We start from the raw sequence: 17,767 nt of genomic DNA, 5'->3' as shown, positions 1-17,767 counted from the left end.
TTAAGGAATTTATCCACTTATGCCACAAAAACCCAAGGTTCCTCTATTCTTGTTACACCTTAGACTCAGAATCAACCCCTACCAAATTCTTGAGAAGAATCTTCCCCGAGAGTTGCATTTGTTTTCTGGCACGCAAGGCACGAATGTTCCACCCATATGAGAAAGAGGGTGTATAATGCACATCGGAAAAACAATATGATATGTATGACCTCAAGAATAGGGTAAGGAAGCATTCAGGATAATGCCAATCCCAACGAAAACAAGTCCACCTCTGCCCCCAACAGAGAACACCCCAGAAACCCAGAAAGGCCAAGAAACCAGCGAAAAGTTTGTAGTCAGATAGGAAAACCATACATACTTGACCCTTCTCGTGCAGATAATGTTCGCAAACCCCCACAAGCATCCGAGCAAATCTCGACTACCAGAAGAGGGTCTTTGCCTCAAATCATGATCCCAGAGGGAGGAAGAGAGGCCAAGGCACTGTTTCTAGCCTTTTGGATCTTTTCTTTATCACTGCTTAACTTGTTATAGAAAGCATAAACAGAAGCAAACTACAAAATCATCAAAAGCAACCTATTCTTAACCATAAAAGAAATACATCTAAGAACAAGCTAATCTACAAACTGAAACAAAGCATACAAGTACAAGTAAAGTGGAGCTGCGCTGCTTGGATTGGGCCCTAACCCAAGAGCTTCAACCCTCAGAGGTGACTCAAGGCTAACTCAAAAAGGATTCCATCTTTATTTCAAAACAAGAACAAGATTACATGAAACTGTCACAAAAGATAAGCTCGAAGTTGAGCAGAGTTTACATGAGCAAAAGTACAACAAAAATCCAACCCTAGCGAGGCCCTAGGCCTCTCTACTTATACAAATGAAACTACCAATAGCTTCCTTAAAATCAGGGAGGCTTGGCTCCCAAAACTCGAGATAGTCATTAGTTATCCTCTACTTGCTCAGCGGCCTGCTAACGCATGACTTGGCTGCTTGTACTCTGAGCTAAATGAAGGGGAATTGGAGGTGAGGAGTAATAAATGAGGGGGACTCCCTCCTATAATTCATCTCCTTTATCCACTTCGAATTATTGCTGCCATTTTTCCACTGGATCCTTGACTTTGACCACAAAATTCATCAATAATTTGCATTAAACACATATTAGACCACATGGCATCATAACTAACTCAACTCACTCTATAAGCATAAATATAATTAGAAAATCATACAATAAGCTAAGAGAATGGTTGATTTGACTAGGTTAGGATGTAAAATGAGCCCATATAATTACCCATTTATGAGTCTCATCACAGACTAATAGAGTCAGTAGCCACCGTGCATCGGTTAGGATAGATCGAGCATAAATATGTAGTGGATCTCACAAAATCAACCATAGTTTCCTAAACAGAGAGGACAAGGTGTCACAAAGACATCATTTTTGTGTTGTGCCCCAGACCATGCAAATTCAGAGATAAAATGGACATCATGATTCATCCATAGGGGGATTTTGCGCTCTAAGGGATTTGGATGTAGAGGAATCAAGAATGGGAACATCGAATAGACCAACTAAATCGTGAAATATTTTCTTCCCAGATGATTTCTCCCGGAAATGTCTGCTGCCCTTTAGTCCCCCAACTATGAATGGTAATGTTTTTAGGCGATTCAAGGTTGATGATTGGAGTGATGACCTAGGATTTACCTTCGTGAATGGTGAGGGAAAAGAGGTCCATTGCCGGATTGAGCTTCAGAAATTCCAAGTCACTATCAACCGAATTATGTGGGGAAGAAGGTGGCATTGACTGAGAGGGATGGGGAAACTAGGGAAATGGAGATTCAAATTACCAAGGATTGAGGGCAAGTGGTTTTGCCAAGGGGGGGTTGCAGAGGGAGCACCAGAAAGGTGCGAGTGCAAAGAAATCAATTGAGAAGTGGAGTTGGAGCCGATCCAGCAGCAGATATAATGGGGTGTTCATCAGTAGAATTTGAATGGACCGATATAGGGAATATGTACCCCCCTAGGAAGAGGTCAGACATAATATGATGCATAGATAATATAGAATCAAAAGGAATTGAAATAGTGTTATCCCCATTAGTAAAAGGTTCTCCAGAGGATGTAGAGTTACCTTTTTCAGTGTCCGACAGAGGTCGAACATGTGACAGTCTGTGTTCAGAAGAACACTGAATTCCATCTCGATGCGACGTATCCCCGCCATGAAATCGAGTGGGGCACCTCTCCAATAAGTGGTTGGTGTGATGGAATAACAAACAACGAAACATAAAGTCCCAATAATCAATCCTCTAATTGAAGCACAAAGTTTCCCTTTCCAAATCGATGCTTCCTAAGGGGCCTCCACTTTAATTCACCTCTACTAAAATCCAAGCCACCCTCTTATCATGAGCGCTTAAGACCTGGGGATTCATTTACACAAAATACCAAACCGCATTCCCAATTTCCACCAAAGTGTGTCTGGTCCAAAATTCAAGCGGTAAACCAGGGAGCTTGACCCATATGTAATTGTTCTTAGGGGTGTCGAGAAGAGGGTTAATCTGACATACCATGGGTGAAGATGCAGAAAACTCCTATTGCGAAAACCAAAGTCACCAAGATTTTCTTTGCATCCTCCTTATGTAGGAAATGGAAACTAAACCATTGATTTAGAAGCTTACTCACCTTGGGGTTGTATCCCAAAATTGGCATCCACTCGGCCGATACCCACCCCATCATGTCTAGTGAGCTTGTGAAGAACCACTGCCCAACGAATGCCTGATTTTGCAAGCTTTCCACCCTATCTTACATGACATCATGCCCAAAACTCAATAGTTTAGGTTTTAATGTGCATTTGATATTTTTGTTCCTCCTTCCTTTGTGAACTGTAGGTGCAAGGGACTGTTGTCAAAACCGGGTATCTCCCTCAAGAAAAGGGATAGTAGGTGGACTTCGCATCGATGGTAAAGGGTGCCCCCCATGGACAGTGGGTGACTCAGCATCCTGAATGTGAACTCTATCCCCGAAATTTCATTCAACATCTAGTGTGGATTTTACAAGATCCTCTTGAATGGATATATCTGCGTCTAGCTTGGCGAGTAAACCGTCCATCCTCCGCCGCCTAGGATGCCAGCACACATCCCCGCTGCCTAGAATTCCAGTGAGGAGCCCGGTACTATCTAGATGGTATTACTAGCCCACGCATCAAGAAATTTTCATAAATGAAAGGTGCTACTAACCCTATCAAATCTAGACAAGTCCATAAAAGGGAATATAAGGAAACCCGAGTCTAGATAGAAAGCCAGCTAAGGATCTTAGGGATAAAAGATCCGCAACAGGTATGGGGGATCGGACAAGATGAGGTAGACCCGCGGAGTAGAATACCCAGACAGGAAACCATCGACACCTCAGGTATGGGGGATCGGACAAGATGAGGTAGACCCGCGGAGTAGAATACCCAGACAGGAAACCATCGACACCTCGATATAAACCTTGGGATAGATTTAGACAGATCAGAATTTCAGAGGATAGATATCGCCGAGAAAGACGAGAATCTCAAAACAACCTAAAACTGCATCGAACAAGATCCAACCAAACCATATTAATTATGTCAGAACCTTGGAAGCCTTGAGGTGCGTGGGCAATTAACACCAATGTAAAGGCCCATTGCGAAATTTCACGCCAAGAAATCCAACACTAACAAGCCAGCTAAGGATGTTAGGGATAAAAGATCCGCAACAGGTATGGGGGATCGGACAAGATGAGGTAGACCCGCGGAGTAGAATACTCAGACCGGAAACCATCGACACCTCGATATAAACCTTGGGATAGATTTAGACAGATCAGAATTTCAGAGGATAGATATCCCCCAGAAAGACGAGAATCTCAAAACAACCTAAAACTGCATCGAACAAGATCCAACCAAACCATATTAATTATGTCAGAACCTTGGAAGCGTTGAGGTGCGTGGGCAATTAACACCAATGTAAAGGCAGCGCCTAACTAGCCATATATAGGGTATTCAATGCCCTGGAAGATGCACGGGACATAACCCGCTAACACGCGAATTGCGAAATTCGCCACTAAATAAAAAAAGGCAATTCGTGTGTTAGCGGGCTATGTCCCGTGCATCTTCCAGGGCATTGAATACCCTATATATGGCTAGTTAGGCGCTGCCCCAATGTAAAGGCCCATTGCGAAATTTCACGCCAAGAAATCCAACACTAACACACAAAATGTCAACCATAAATGTGGAGTATACTGGTCGAAAATCCAAAGTACTCCACCGGAAAAAGTAACAGGGAAATTATCTGCCACCCTAGCACCACCAACCCGATGTTGAAACGTAGCGATGTTGTACCAAAACAAGCCAGAGAACATAGAGCCACAACCAACCTAAAAACCATCGATTAATACTCACAACAACAACACCAATAGCCAAAGACCCTCCACCACCCATAGCAACATCTACAATATATGTCCTTGAAAGGTCGAGTGATAATTAAGGAATTTATCCACTTATGGCAGAAAAACCTGAGGTCCCTCTATTCTTGTTGCACCTTAGACTCAGAATCAACCCCTACCAAATCCTTGAGAAGGATCTTCCCTGAGAGTTGCTTTTGTTTTCCGGCACGCAAGGCGCGAATGTTTATGATATGTATTACCTCAAGAATAGGGTAAGGAAGCATTCAGGATAATGCCAATCCCAGCGAAAACAAGTCCACCTCCGCCCCCAACAGAAAACACCCCACACGCGAGAAGACGTCCAATATACCTCGTATATGACACCTTATCAACAACTCAGTGACCCAGTGGTTATACCACAACCTAGAAACAAGAAAAAACGCAAATATCCCAAATGTATGAACACCCCACCAGTAACTCATTGACCCCGCACACCTATCACCCATCATATGCCTGAACGCCAAGAAACCAGCGAAAAGTTTGTAGTCAGATAGGAAAACCATACATACTTGACCGTTCTCACGTGGATGATGTTCTCAAACCCCCACAAGCATCTGAGCAAATCTCGACTACCAGAAATCCTATGGAATTCATCTTAGTTGCTAGTTGTGCCGAGAGAGTCGAAGAAGTGGTTTGTTGAGAGAGGAGCTCCATCTCACTGGTTGTGTCCCTCCCTTCTTCGCAGACTCTCTAAACTCTATATCTTCATTGTTGTGGTGAGAGGTGCATTCTCCTGCCTAGGATGAAGGAGATCTGTATTTCCTTCCATCGACATTGTGGTTGTTTTAATGATTGAACCAATTACTTTAGTAAAAAATAATAATAGTTTGATTGTATTTGAAAAATAACTTAGTTTGATTGTATTTGACGAATAACTTCCACTCGATAAAAGAGGAAATAGTCTTCTTGAGTTCCCTCCATAAAATTCGTATATAGACTAAGTAAATGGTCTAATAGAATTCCCTCAAGAAGATTCATATATAGACTTTAATATTGACAAACCCACATCATATATGTGTAGTTATTTAAGTGTATATAAAGTTCCCTCCATAAAATTCGTATATAGACTAAGTAAATGGTCTAATAGAATTCCCTCAAGAAGATTCATATATAGACTTTAATATTGACAAACCCACATCATATATGTGTAGTTATTTAAGTGTATATAAAGTTTTGGCTTGAAGATAAAATTGAATATTATTTTAGGTTTACACAACTTAACAAAGTACAAAAAGTGACATCATGTATGCGTAGTTATTTAAGTGTACCTAAAGCTCTGGCTTGAAGATAAAATTTAAAATTATCCTGAAAAGCTACCTGTACATTTGGTGCTGTCTCCTTGCACTAGGAAGCGCAAGCCCCTCCGGGACCTTATCCCCGTGTACAATATTGTTTCAGGCTAGATCATTGTGAGGTAACCCGTACGAGTTGTAGGTAGTGATCCTAAGGCTGGGATACAGTACAAAGTGTAATAGGTAAAGTGTACATGAGATTTTAAATTATTTTTCATTTTAGTAGGGAAATTTTTTATTTTGAAAAATAAAAATAAGGTTAACTTTTCAAATTTATATACAATCTTCCTTTAAATTTAATCTTCTTTGATATCATCTAAAACCAACACAAAATCGTGCTCCTCTGACCAAATAAATACCTCCATCATCCATAAAATACACAAGTTTCCTAACATTACAAACCCTAATTTTACGTATAATCTAAACCTCATGTTTCCTCAGTGAAAACCCCAAATTTCCCTGTAATTCAAACCTCAAGTTTCCTTGTTGAAACTCTTGCGTCTACTAGTACAACTCCTTGGAAAATAATAAATTAAAAATGAAAATTAAAATTTCAATTTTTTTTTTGAAATTTCCTTCTGCGACTAGATCTTGGTCTTTCTACGGTTATATCTGCGGCTCTTCATCGATTGGGCCTTTTCTCTATATGGCTCCTAGCTTCACGAAAATCGCTGTTGGTTCAGTTCCGTTTGCTTCTGGGGGCAAGCTCCTGCCCATATCGTCAGTGAAGCCTCAGCTCCCACCGTCCAGGTGGTCCACGGCTCACTCGATGAGGCTTTGAAGTTCTCTGAAAGTGCCCTAATATGTTGATTCAATGTTTTTTTGCCGTCGTTGATAGCGCTCCGTAGTTGGATCTCGGAGGTATGTAAGCCTCTAATTCCTTATGCAATTAATATATACCCTTGTGCTATGGGTTTCTTTATAGTAGATTTTGAAAACCCTGAAAGCAGACAATGTATTCTAGATTACGGCCCTTGGATTTGGGAAAAGTCAGGACTATTCATGAGGCCATGGAACCCATCATTCGATCCCTCAACAATCTCAGCACTAGTTTGGGTGAGATTGCCAAATCTACCCTTGCATCTCTGGAATTTCTGTTCGCTAAAAGCCATTGGAAATACAATTGGGAAATATTACTGCAGGTGCTCAAAAAAGGAGGAATACGCTAGAACCACCTATGCACGCATATGTGTTGAAATGGATTTCAGCTCCGGATTCCCAGCCGAAATACATCTAACAAGTAAAGACTATGTGTGGAGTTAGAAACTTGATTATGAAAGTGTCCTCTTCAGATGTCGATCCTGTTTTGAGACAGACCACCTAGAAAAAAATTGCCCAAAAGCCTCCCAGAAAAATTCTGCTAGAAAAGATCACCACAGATCTACATGGTAGGAAGGAGCACAAAAAGAACACTACACTGTCATCAAAGAAGAACACTCTAGAGAAAACTCTGAATCACAAGAAATCGGGCAAGAAAAAAACAACTCTCAAGACAAGCAGGGTGGAAACCCTCCCCAACAAACAAGCCCTTAAGCATCAACAACTATGAATATTCGAATACCGCACAAAATAAATCTTCATTTAACAGCAAAGCAGATCTCCTAGACCAAACTTCTTGTCTGACTATCTTCAAAAGGACGAACACAATAGATGGCGAAGCTAAGATGCCAATGTCCCAAGAACCAAAAGAGATGAAGGAGATGCAAGATAAAGAAAGTTGGAAAGCCGTAGAGAAAAAAAAGAAAGCTACAACACCAATCTTACCAAGAAAGACAAGCCAGACAATTAGAAACTAGGAAATTATAGGTTTGGTCTCAGTGAACGTTAATCATCATCATCACAACTCCTTGAAAAATAATAAATTAAAAATAAAAATAAAAATTCAAAACCTTAAATTTTTTTTTACTAACTAACTTTTTGATATTTTTAATTAGTTCAATACAAAGCTATTATTTGATATTTTATATTAATTTCGATACTCTAAATTTGTTTCATCATCATTACAACTCCTTGAAAAATAATAAATTAAAAATGAAAATAAAAATTAAAAACCTTAAATTTTCTTTTTATTAACTTGACTTGAGATATTTTTAGTTAGTTCAATACAAAGCTATGATTTGATATTTTATATTAATTTCACTACTCTAAATTTGTTTAAATATTCAAAATCATAATTTAAACGAAACAAACTCATATTTCAGCATCTCCGAGTTAACTAAATTTTCATAAGTACAGGGTTATTTAAATGTGCAAGCCAACCAACTTCCAAGAATACCAAAGACTTACAATACCGTACACGTTCCCATCAATGACGTACGCGAACATGTCGTGATGTCCTAACTCTTATCCGTCAACTTTGATGACGCCAATTTGTAAGTGTCATCTCTGGATGACATTAATACTGAATACTACATCGTAGACATGTGTCCACATTTTATTATGAAAGCCTGCTATTGTGCTGCCAAGTATGGCAGTGACAGTTACCATACACTGAACTAATAATGGACTGGCAGTATATGGTTTCAGTCTAATAATGGACTGGCAGTATATGCTTTTAGGCAGTATATGGTTTCAGTCTAATAATGGACTGGCAGTATATGCTTTTAGTCTGATAATGTATTTGGTTAAATAAGATCTGATATATAAAGATTGTGTCATTAATATATTAATATGATAATATGACAGTGTATTTGCTTCATTAATGTAGCTATATAATAATGTATTTGGTTAAATCTAACTAGTGACCTATAAAACGCATTTCATTAATATAGCCATAACTGCATATATATTGGTTGCCAGGGCAGAGATAAGGAAATCTGTAAGAGATATATCTTTATAAAACTGCTCTGTTTATCAACTTTCAGAACCTATCCACGTTGTATTAATAGTCATTCGTATACCATCGGTAACAGAGAGCTGCTTATCAACTTTCAGGACCTGTCCACGTTGTATTAATAGTATACCATCGGTAACAGAAAGAGCCGTCCTCGCCTGGGCTGGCGATATTAATACCTATCATCCCATTGCCCAAATACTACACCTACTTCTGCATAGCGTACGAACGTGGGCTGATAGCGATTTAAAATATTAAAGACAAGACACATCTAGAAGTAATGAATCTTATAAAAACATGTGGAGCTAGTTGCAGTTTTTCAGCCCGAGGTTAGTCGTGGTTGTTTTTAAGGTTGGTGTTTCTGGTGGAAATTTTTGAGTTTCATGAATCTTATAAAAACACATGGAATTAGTTACAACTTGTCAGCTCGAGGTTAGTTGTTGTTTTTAAGGTTGGTTTTTAGGAATTTTTTGAATTTAAATGGTTTAATCTATAGAATTTTGATAGTTTAATAATTTATTTAATATTTCTAAATATATTTTTAACAACCAAAAATGTTACAATTATATTTCAATTTATAATCTCAAATTTTAATAAAAAACTATTTTATTTAAATTGTTTAATCTGTAAAAACACATGGAATTAGTTACAACTTGTCAGCTAGAGGTTAGTTGTTGTTTTAAGATTGGTTTTTGGAAATTTTTGAATTTAAATTGTTTAATCTATAGAATTTTGATAGTTTAATAATTTATTTAATATTTCTAAATATATTTTTAACAACCAAAAAATGTTACAATTATATTTCAATTTATAGTCTCAAATTCTAATAAAAAACTATTTTATTTAAATGGTTTAATCTGTAAAAAAAAATCACAATTATAAACCACATTTAAAAATTATTTCCTTTGTAAATTAAAATACACTTTATAAAAAAATATTTCAATCTGCACTTTTTTTTTTTTTTTTTTACGTACAAAAGCTAATTGACCCGGTTATTGCTGCATGTACGGAATAATCATGAGGATTTGGAGTCTGAATATGTTTCATTGCGTTCCTTGGATCAATACCCAAATAAAACCTTTACCTTTTCGAAAGATAGTAACATAGGTTTACCAAATGCTTGTGGGATTATTGTGAGCAGGAAACGCCATTGACATTTAGCCTAGCGTCAATCCAATAGACATCAATATTTTTGCCTTGTCAAAGATGACTCTAGTTTATTTGTATATGGTTTCATTTAATAATTTTAATCAGTTATTTTATAATTAAATTTTCATCAAATTATTTATATATGATAATTTATTTTATTCATATTATTAATACATAATACTTATTAATTACTTGATTGTTTAGTTAATATTCATCATTTGCTTGATGTTTTTTATAATAATTATAACTTTGTTTTTTTTATAATTAAATAATTTTTATTTTTTTATTACAATGTTTGAAATCTTTATATTATATTAATCTTTTTTATCACTTAATTCTTTATGTTGCCACAATTTCTTTTGGAATTATTTAATAATATTTTATTCATATTTATATTAAATTATAATTTGTCCTTAAATTTACAATTAATATATTAAATAAATTTATATTTATATTTTATTATTTTAAGGTTGTCTCTATTTTTAACGAGGTGTAGAGTAGTTAGTTTGACTAGGGTTTAATTTCTTCTGATTTTAGAAATGTTTATTTTCTTCAATACACAAGTCAAGATAAAGAGATATTTGAATTTAAAGGTTTGGGTTCTCCTTATAATATCCTAAATTCATTTTTCCTAATCTCCTTATCATCTCATGATTTATTCTTAAATTTTGGTGTAGTAATATTTTTCATATATTTTTATTCTCCAAAACCATCTCCTTTAGTCCCCAATGGTTTGGTCAAGACTAGGAATTCTCTTGCCATCCCAAATTGAGTCTATGGTGGTTTTGTTATGAAATCCCTTGTCCTTCATGTTGTTTAAGATTTTCATATATAAAAGATACTTGGTCATCACCATGCCTTTAATGGGAAAATGCTTTCTTTGATGAGGAGGATAGGATAGGGCGTGTCTCCATTAATGATGAGATTATAAGTTATAAATTTCTTATATATCTATTCTATCTTCCTCCATGAATGTAGAGAAACAACATCCCCAAACCTCATGTTTGCTCTTATATATTTACTACAAGAAAGTTGCCAACTTCTAAAGATGGGAATGCCTAAGATAACTACTATGTGGGCCACCACCTGTTAGTTAAGTGGATCACTTTTCATTTTAGGTTTGATATAACCAGGTCAAGGGGAGAATCCCTTAGGTTATTCCTATCATCGAAGTAAGGATCTAAGAGCCTAGGACTAGGAGAACTAACTGATGAGTTTATTTTTGATATAAAATCTACTTATTATTTGCAATGCTAGCCTAATACAAGTTGGACGAATGGGATAGTATTGGAAGAAGGGATGAAGAAACTTCACAAAAATGGGGTCTATTGATGATACCTATTTCATTTGTTTATTAGATGTACCCAGCTTAGTGATTTGTTTATTTACTTGAAGGATTAAACGAAGTGTTAAACATTGTGATATGATTGCTAAACTTCAAAAGTATCTTGAAGTGCAAAATATTCAATTATGTAGTTTTTGTATTGATGTTGTAACCACATGCAAGATTTGTAAACCATTCAAGCTAACAAATCCATAATTAATCTAAATTTCCCAATCAAGTGATTAATGAAACTTTCCCATTTAGTGCATAAAGTGTTTGAGATTATTACTTGAGATGAAAATTTGATGCAACATAAGGAAATTATTATCCCTAGTGCTACCTTGAAATTATATTAATCATAACACAAACCAAATTATAGATCAATAATAATCATATTGGCCATTGTTTTTATATTTCCATTAACACTTTAAGTAATATAAATTTTCACTAATTATGGGATTTTGTGAACTCCTTACTGTGGGTTCTATTATATGTCAATGTTCCTAAATATCCAAACCTTTATGTATATCGCACAAAGGACCTCATAAGTATAATGTTTAATGGAAAAAAGTTTAAAGGAGTAGGAAAACATCAACAAATATCAATTGAAATACATGAATTACAACTATAAATAAGATATTATGCTTTTATACATTATGAGATGGATATGGTGCTAGGTGTAGAATGGTTTCATTTGAGCACTTATACCACAGACCTTGAAGGAAAAATCATAGAGTTTAATTCCTAAGGTAAACATTATAAATTATATAGTTTTGATGGTTCCACTCTCAAGAAGAATGAATTAAAACTACTAAGAAAAACACAAGAGGAACATATGAACATAGAACCATGGAAGCAAAGAAAATATGTTACCAATAAGTGTTAACATTTTAAAATCTGATATAAAGAACATAAAGAGATCTCACCAAACACTAAAAACAAGAATAAAGTGAAGGCATTACAACCAAGCAAGGAAAAGATGATAGCACCAAGGAAAAATGTTGAGTTAGAGAACATCTAATTTGTTAAGCAATGAGGATAAAGAATTCCCTAAGGGGATGATAATGTAATACATTTATAATAATAATAATAATAATAATAACAATTATCAATTGTGTTCATCTCGAGTGCATGGGATGGATGATTATTATCATTTTTGCCTGGGCTTAATTCCCATACGTGACATGTTGATCTTATATCTTCAAGCTTTGTGCTTGTACAACATTGAGCATTGTTGAATATCTTACGCTTGCCCATGAGCTCATTAGTTCGGTGTTTTGTTACATGGAAATAATAATTGTAATAAATATTAAATAATAACATGTTGGTTATCAGAAGATCAAAGAACACAAATTTTACCTCATGACTAGTGAATGCATATAACTACAATGTCATGAGGCTCATTTTAGGCATCATATTATCAAATACATATTATTCAATATATATTTTCTATGTATTTGCAATCACAATAAATAGGAATTCTACTGATCATAGTGCAGGTTCAAAAATCCATTAAATGTTTTTAGATGTTTCACGCAATTCTAAAATGTCTTTATTTAAATGAACCTTCTTACCAGTCTATATTGTTTGTTCTCATTGGGACAATCAATTGGTATGTGAGTATTGCATCCCTTACTTGGTATAGTTGAGGATTTAGAGGATTTATATGGATACATACTAAACATTTACATTGTCTATGCCCAATACCTTATTCCTTTTATTATTGATGCACATGGAAATTATGTTTATGAACATTGAATTATCCTGCTTTTGCAAAGAACTCTTCAATTACTTCAAGGTCAACATGCATGTTTGCACGTGCACTGACATCATTATGACTATATTATTAGGGTAACTAAAGGATATTATATAATCATCTAAAGTTGATTCTAAATCTGGTATAGGAGGATCTTAAAAGGCCAAATCTCAAATCATAGAGCTCATCATTTTGAATCCAAAAACTGGAACGACACTTCCGTACACTGATTCCATGAATATTCCTGACCAATCCGGCACTGCCATGTGGGAAGCGTAGATTCGCTGGAGAAGGCCCAATCTAAGTTCACCATGTGGCCCAATTACAAGGCACCCCATGAATATTCTTGACCAATCAGGCACTACCACGTGGCAAGAGCAGATTGGCTGGATAAGGCCCAATCTAGGTTCACCATGTGGTCCAATCACAAGGTACCATGTAACATGTTGCGACTGGACAGTGGGCGTGGACCGAGCCAAATATGGAAATGTAACTGGCAGACGAATTGGTAACAATTAATATTTGCGGTCCCGTTAAGCTTGGAAGTTGTTTGGCGGACAAGTGTTAATTATCGGAAGTTTTGCTAAATTTGGTATGTAGTCCACCAAGTTGGGGGACCTGCCAAACCTGTGTTATAATTGGTGGGTCATGTTAGCGGGAGTTGAACCCGCTTGTGGTCAAACTTCCAACCGATAACTCGTAACTAGTTATCATCAAACGACACGTGAACACTTAATGACAAGCGACGGGTAAGTTAGCAGAACTTCTAACCAATGGTCGTTAATTTTATTACAAAAATTTGAAACATATGACAGGTGGGTTGAACCCGTGACCTTCAACCTGCCAATGGCTTAATACATTGTGGCTGACAACTAGGCCAGGTACGCTGTTAATTTCGAGGAGTTCAAATTTTATATTTAAAGTGGACTACACTATTTGATCGAGAGAGGATGAAAAAACTCGACAACTCGAAATTGGGCATGCAAAACTCTGCGCAGGCGGAACATTGTGGTGTACCCTATGAGGGGAATATTCCTTGTCTATTCTAGGAATATTCTTGTGAGGGAATTTGTAGAGAATCTAAAAGATTCCCTAGAGCCCAAAAATTCATTTTCTCAGAAATAGGCCAACGTCATAATCATTTGACTAGGTTTCTCGCATGGAGTGAAATGGCGAGGTCAGATTTTTCATCTGGGTAGTCAAATTTCATCATACCCGTGGGAAGAAATCTTTGGGGAATCTTTGAGATTCTCAGGGGTTCAAAGTTTGACCGAAACAGAAGGGGTCAAATTTACATTCATTTTTCACGATTTTTCGCCACGAATTCAATGGTGCAGTCCATTTATTCAGCAAAGGTGTGCATTTTCATACCATCCCCGGGAGTGGGGGTATAGGTGTCTATTGTAAATGTAATGCAATTTGATTTCACTGAAGATCAAAGAAATACACCTCCCCACATTGACAAGTGCCCGAAGGCGTAACCTACACTGGGTGAACTCCATTATCAACTTATTTTGTGCCTTTGTTTCTCATGGTTGCATTTTATTTCTCCTTATTTTATCTGATACGATTTTATGGTTACATTCTCTTTTATATCCAATTCTATATGCATCATTGAAGTGAAAATATTTGGATCAAGTTTCGTATTAGAGTGGATCTTTGTTGATGTGAATTGCAAGTGTATGATAACCAAGGAAAAGCTCCAAATATGTGAAGAGAACTTAAGTACTTTGATTTAGAAGTAGGGCGCGCAACATGAAGGAGGAAAATGGCAAATGAAGATGCTCTCACAAGGTCTTCTACACCATAGCAGAAAAAGTTGACAAAATATTTGCAGGGTATGAGAAGATATTGGCAAAGAAAGAAAAAAAAGAACCAGATGATCATGCCTTGGTGAATCAAGGAGGAGGAGAAGAGTCTCCTGAACCCTCATCTCCATCCGCTGGTGAATGCTCCACTTCTTCCTAATCTTCTCATCGTTCTAAAAGTAGAAAAGCTCATAAAAATATTTTTTTCAAGTTGGATGTCAAGTTTGATTTGCCTATGTTTAATGGAGAATATAATGCAGAAAAGCTAGATAACTGGATCAGACAGGTTGAAGTATATTTCCTCATACAACGAATCAAAGAGGATGAGGCCAAGATCCAGTTAGCATCCCTTCGATTGAGTGGCACTGCTCTCGTATGGTGGGAAGACAAGTTGCAGAAAGGTGGTAAGAGTAATCATAAATTTCTTTCATCCCGAACTCAGTTTGTTTCTGCTATAAGAGACAAATTTACCCATTGGGCTATAGGCATAATGCTATGATGAAACGACAACATTTGAAACAAATTAAAGGTCAAAATGTTCAAAATTTTACAAAGGAATTTAGAAAAAAGGAATTAGCATTGAATGTTCCATTAAAATCATTTGAGATATTGATGAAATACATTAGCTTGTTTCATAGTTATTTGCATAATTCATTGTTATTATTTGAACCTAAACCTCTTGTTGAAGCTAGTGTGAAATTTGTACATCTTGAAAGCAGGGGGAAGCATAAGCAAGATGACCACCCAAAGAGGGCAACAACAACTAAGAGAAAGGAAGCAAAGCCATCTTGTACTCATTGTGAGAAAGAAAGGTATGATGAGGAGAATTGCTAGAAAATGGATTTGGAAGTGAGGCCAAAGAAGAATGACAAAAATGATAAGAAGAAGACGGTCACTACTGTTCAAAAAGACCAATAATCTGAATCAGAGGATGAGGAGTATATCACAACTGTAGGATTTGTAGTTGTTGGACCAACTGACCTGGGATCTGACTCAGGTGATGAGATGAATATTGCAACTCTTAGAATTGTTGGAGATGGACCTATTGACTTGGGTTCTCATTTAGGCGATGAGACAAAGATTTCAATAGATGTTGTTCCAAAGATGGAAAAGGCATAAAAGATTGTATGGTGCTAAGAACTTCAATAGAACAACCAAAGCATTCAAGCGAAGAATATTGAACTAAGGAGACTCCTACAAGATGTAGAGGAGGAGGAACAAAGGTTACAACATCAATTACAAGCCAAGGAGGAGGCCTTGGAAAAGTTGCAGCATAACAAGCATGAGGTAGAAAGTGATTCTTCAATTTCATGTTCATTTTATGATGATGATTTTGTTGTTTTTGAGAAACATACTACAAGAACTGGATCAAAACTATTGAAGAAAATGTGGTATCAAGGAAAGGGCCTCAACATTAATGGACAAAGCATTGTGAATCCAATCAAAGTGGAGGAATTGCCTCTCTATGTAGGACTTGGTTATGTCAGAAAGGAGGTTGGAGAATGCTCCAAGACAACCAGTGACCAACCAACAATGAATGAAGGGAGAACATCACCACATTGCATTGATAGTGAGGATTCCACTCGAAGTTCTCCTCATTAGGAACGCACTAGAACAATCTTTCCAAGACTGTATGGAAAATTTGGAGGAGAAAGAATCATTGTAGTCACTGCAACAAAAATGGGCATCAAAGAGCCACATGCTAGGTACTCCATGACTAGAAAGAACCTATGAAGAAACCAACTGGTGAAGTTGTTGAACTTGCAAATCATCCACAGAGAGATGGCCCATTCACTTTGTTGAGTGAGAGATGGTTTTATTAGATATAATAGCTTGTCACCACATGTTGTGAGATGACTGTAAAAGTGATGAAGCTGTTGCCATCACTTATGAATGCAACATAGTGATATTTTGGGCCTTTTTGTTGATGGTTTTGGGTATTAGTTGTAACTCTGGTGAAAACTTGACCAAAGAGTGTGATATAAACTCTTGGAAAGTATGGGGTTGTTTGAGTCATGATTGGACTTGTATTAAGAATGTGTATTTTTCAAAGAATGTACTACACGTTTGCATAAAGTGCAGTTGTTGCTTCATGACTTATGGCTCTGAAGTACGAAGATGAAGGATAATGAAGTGTGGGTTGAAACGGCACCTGTTGTGCAGATAAAGGAGTATAGCAGATTGCAGGTTGTGTTCATGCTTTTGGAGGACCAAAAGCTCCTCAGCGGGGAGGAATGATCTAGGAGGATCCTAAAAGGCCAAATTTTTAAAATCCTTGAAACTCAGCAAAACCTATCTCAAATCGTATAGCATGTCGTTTTGAATCCAATGATGTGAATGACACCTTAATCTAATACAATATGTGAAAATTATGGCCTACTGAAGTTTTGAGGAAACACTAAAAAGTTTGCAAGTCTAGGAGCCATCAGAGCCACGTGGCATGTCTGTACAATGTGATGTGGCATGTCTGTACAACATAGTCGAGTGATTTTGGGAATATTCCTGACCAATTTGGTGCTACCACGTGGTAAGCGTAGATTAGTTGGAGAAGGCCCAATCATAGGGTGCCACATGGCACCCTCCGATTGACCAGTGGGTTTGGACCGGGCTAAATATGGTGATGAATTTGGGAGATGAGTTGGTAACAGTGAAGATTGGCAGTCTTGCTAAGCTTGGAGGTGGTTTGGCGGACATGTGTCACTTATTGAAAGATCAACTAAATTTGGTTGGTAGGCCACCAAGTTGGCAGACCCATCAAAACAATGTTATAATTAGTGGGTCGGGTTGGTGGAAGTTGAACATGTCGGTGGTTAAATTTCTGGCCGATAACCCATAAGAAGTGAACAAAAAAAAACATGTGATGACTAAACGACAAGTGGCGGGTAAGTAAACGGAACCACCAACCATTAGTTTTTAATTTTACTATTAAAATTGTAACATATGACGGGCATGTTTAGTGGGTCGAACCGGTGACCTCCTACCTGCTAATGGCTTAACCCGAGCGACTAACCACTAGGCCAAGTTGGTCGTTGATTCCAAAGGGCTCGAATTATAAATATAAAGTGGACCAAACCATTCAACTGGGGGAGGACGGTGGAACTCGGCACCTCAAAACTAGGCACGCAAAACTCTACCTAGGCAAAACCTTGCGGCTCATTGTAC

At 37.0% G+C, this 17,767-nt stretch overlaps 1 protein-coding gene across 2 annotated transcripts in view; it reads left to right on the top strand.

Annotated features, from left to right (window-relative positions):
* Positions 1-17,767, top strand: part of LOC149212052 (MADS-box protein AGL42-like) — a 264,748-nt gene that overhangs the window by 228,080 nt on the left and 18,901 nt on the right. The gene's annotated exons all lie outside the window — the stretch shown is intronic.

Source organism: Pinus tabuliformis, chromosome 1_1, assembly GCF_031772625.1.
Source record: "Pinus tabuliformis cultivar Carrire ecotype Pingquan chromosome 1_1, CPIR1, whole genome shotgun sequence".
NCBI lineage: Eukaryota > Viridiplantae > Streptophyta > Pinopsida > Pinales > Pinaceae > Pinus > Pinus tabuliformis.
Note: the sequence above shows the minus strand (reverse complement) of the source record. Positions and strands in the feature narration are given on the sequence as shown.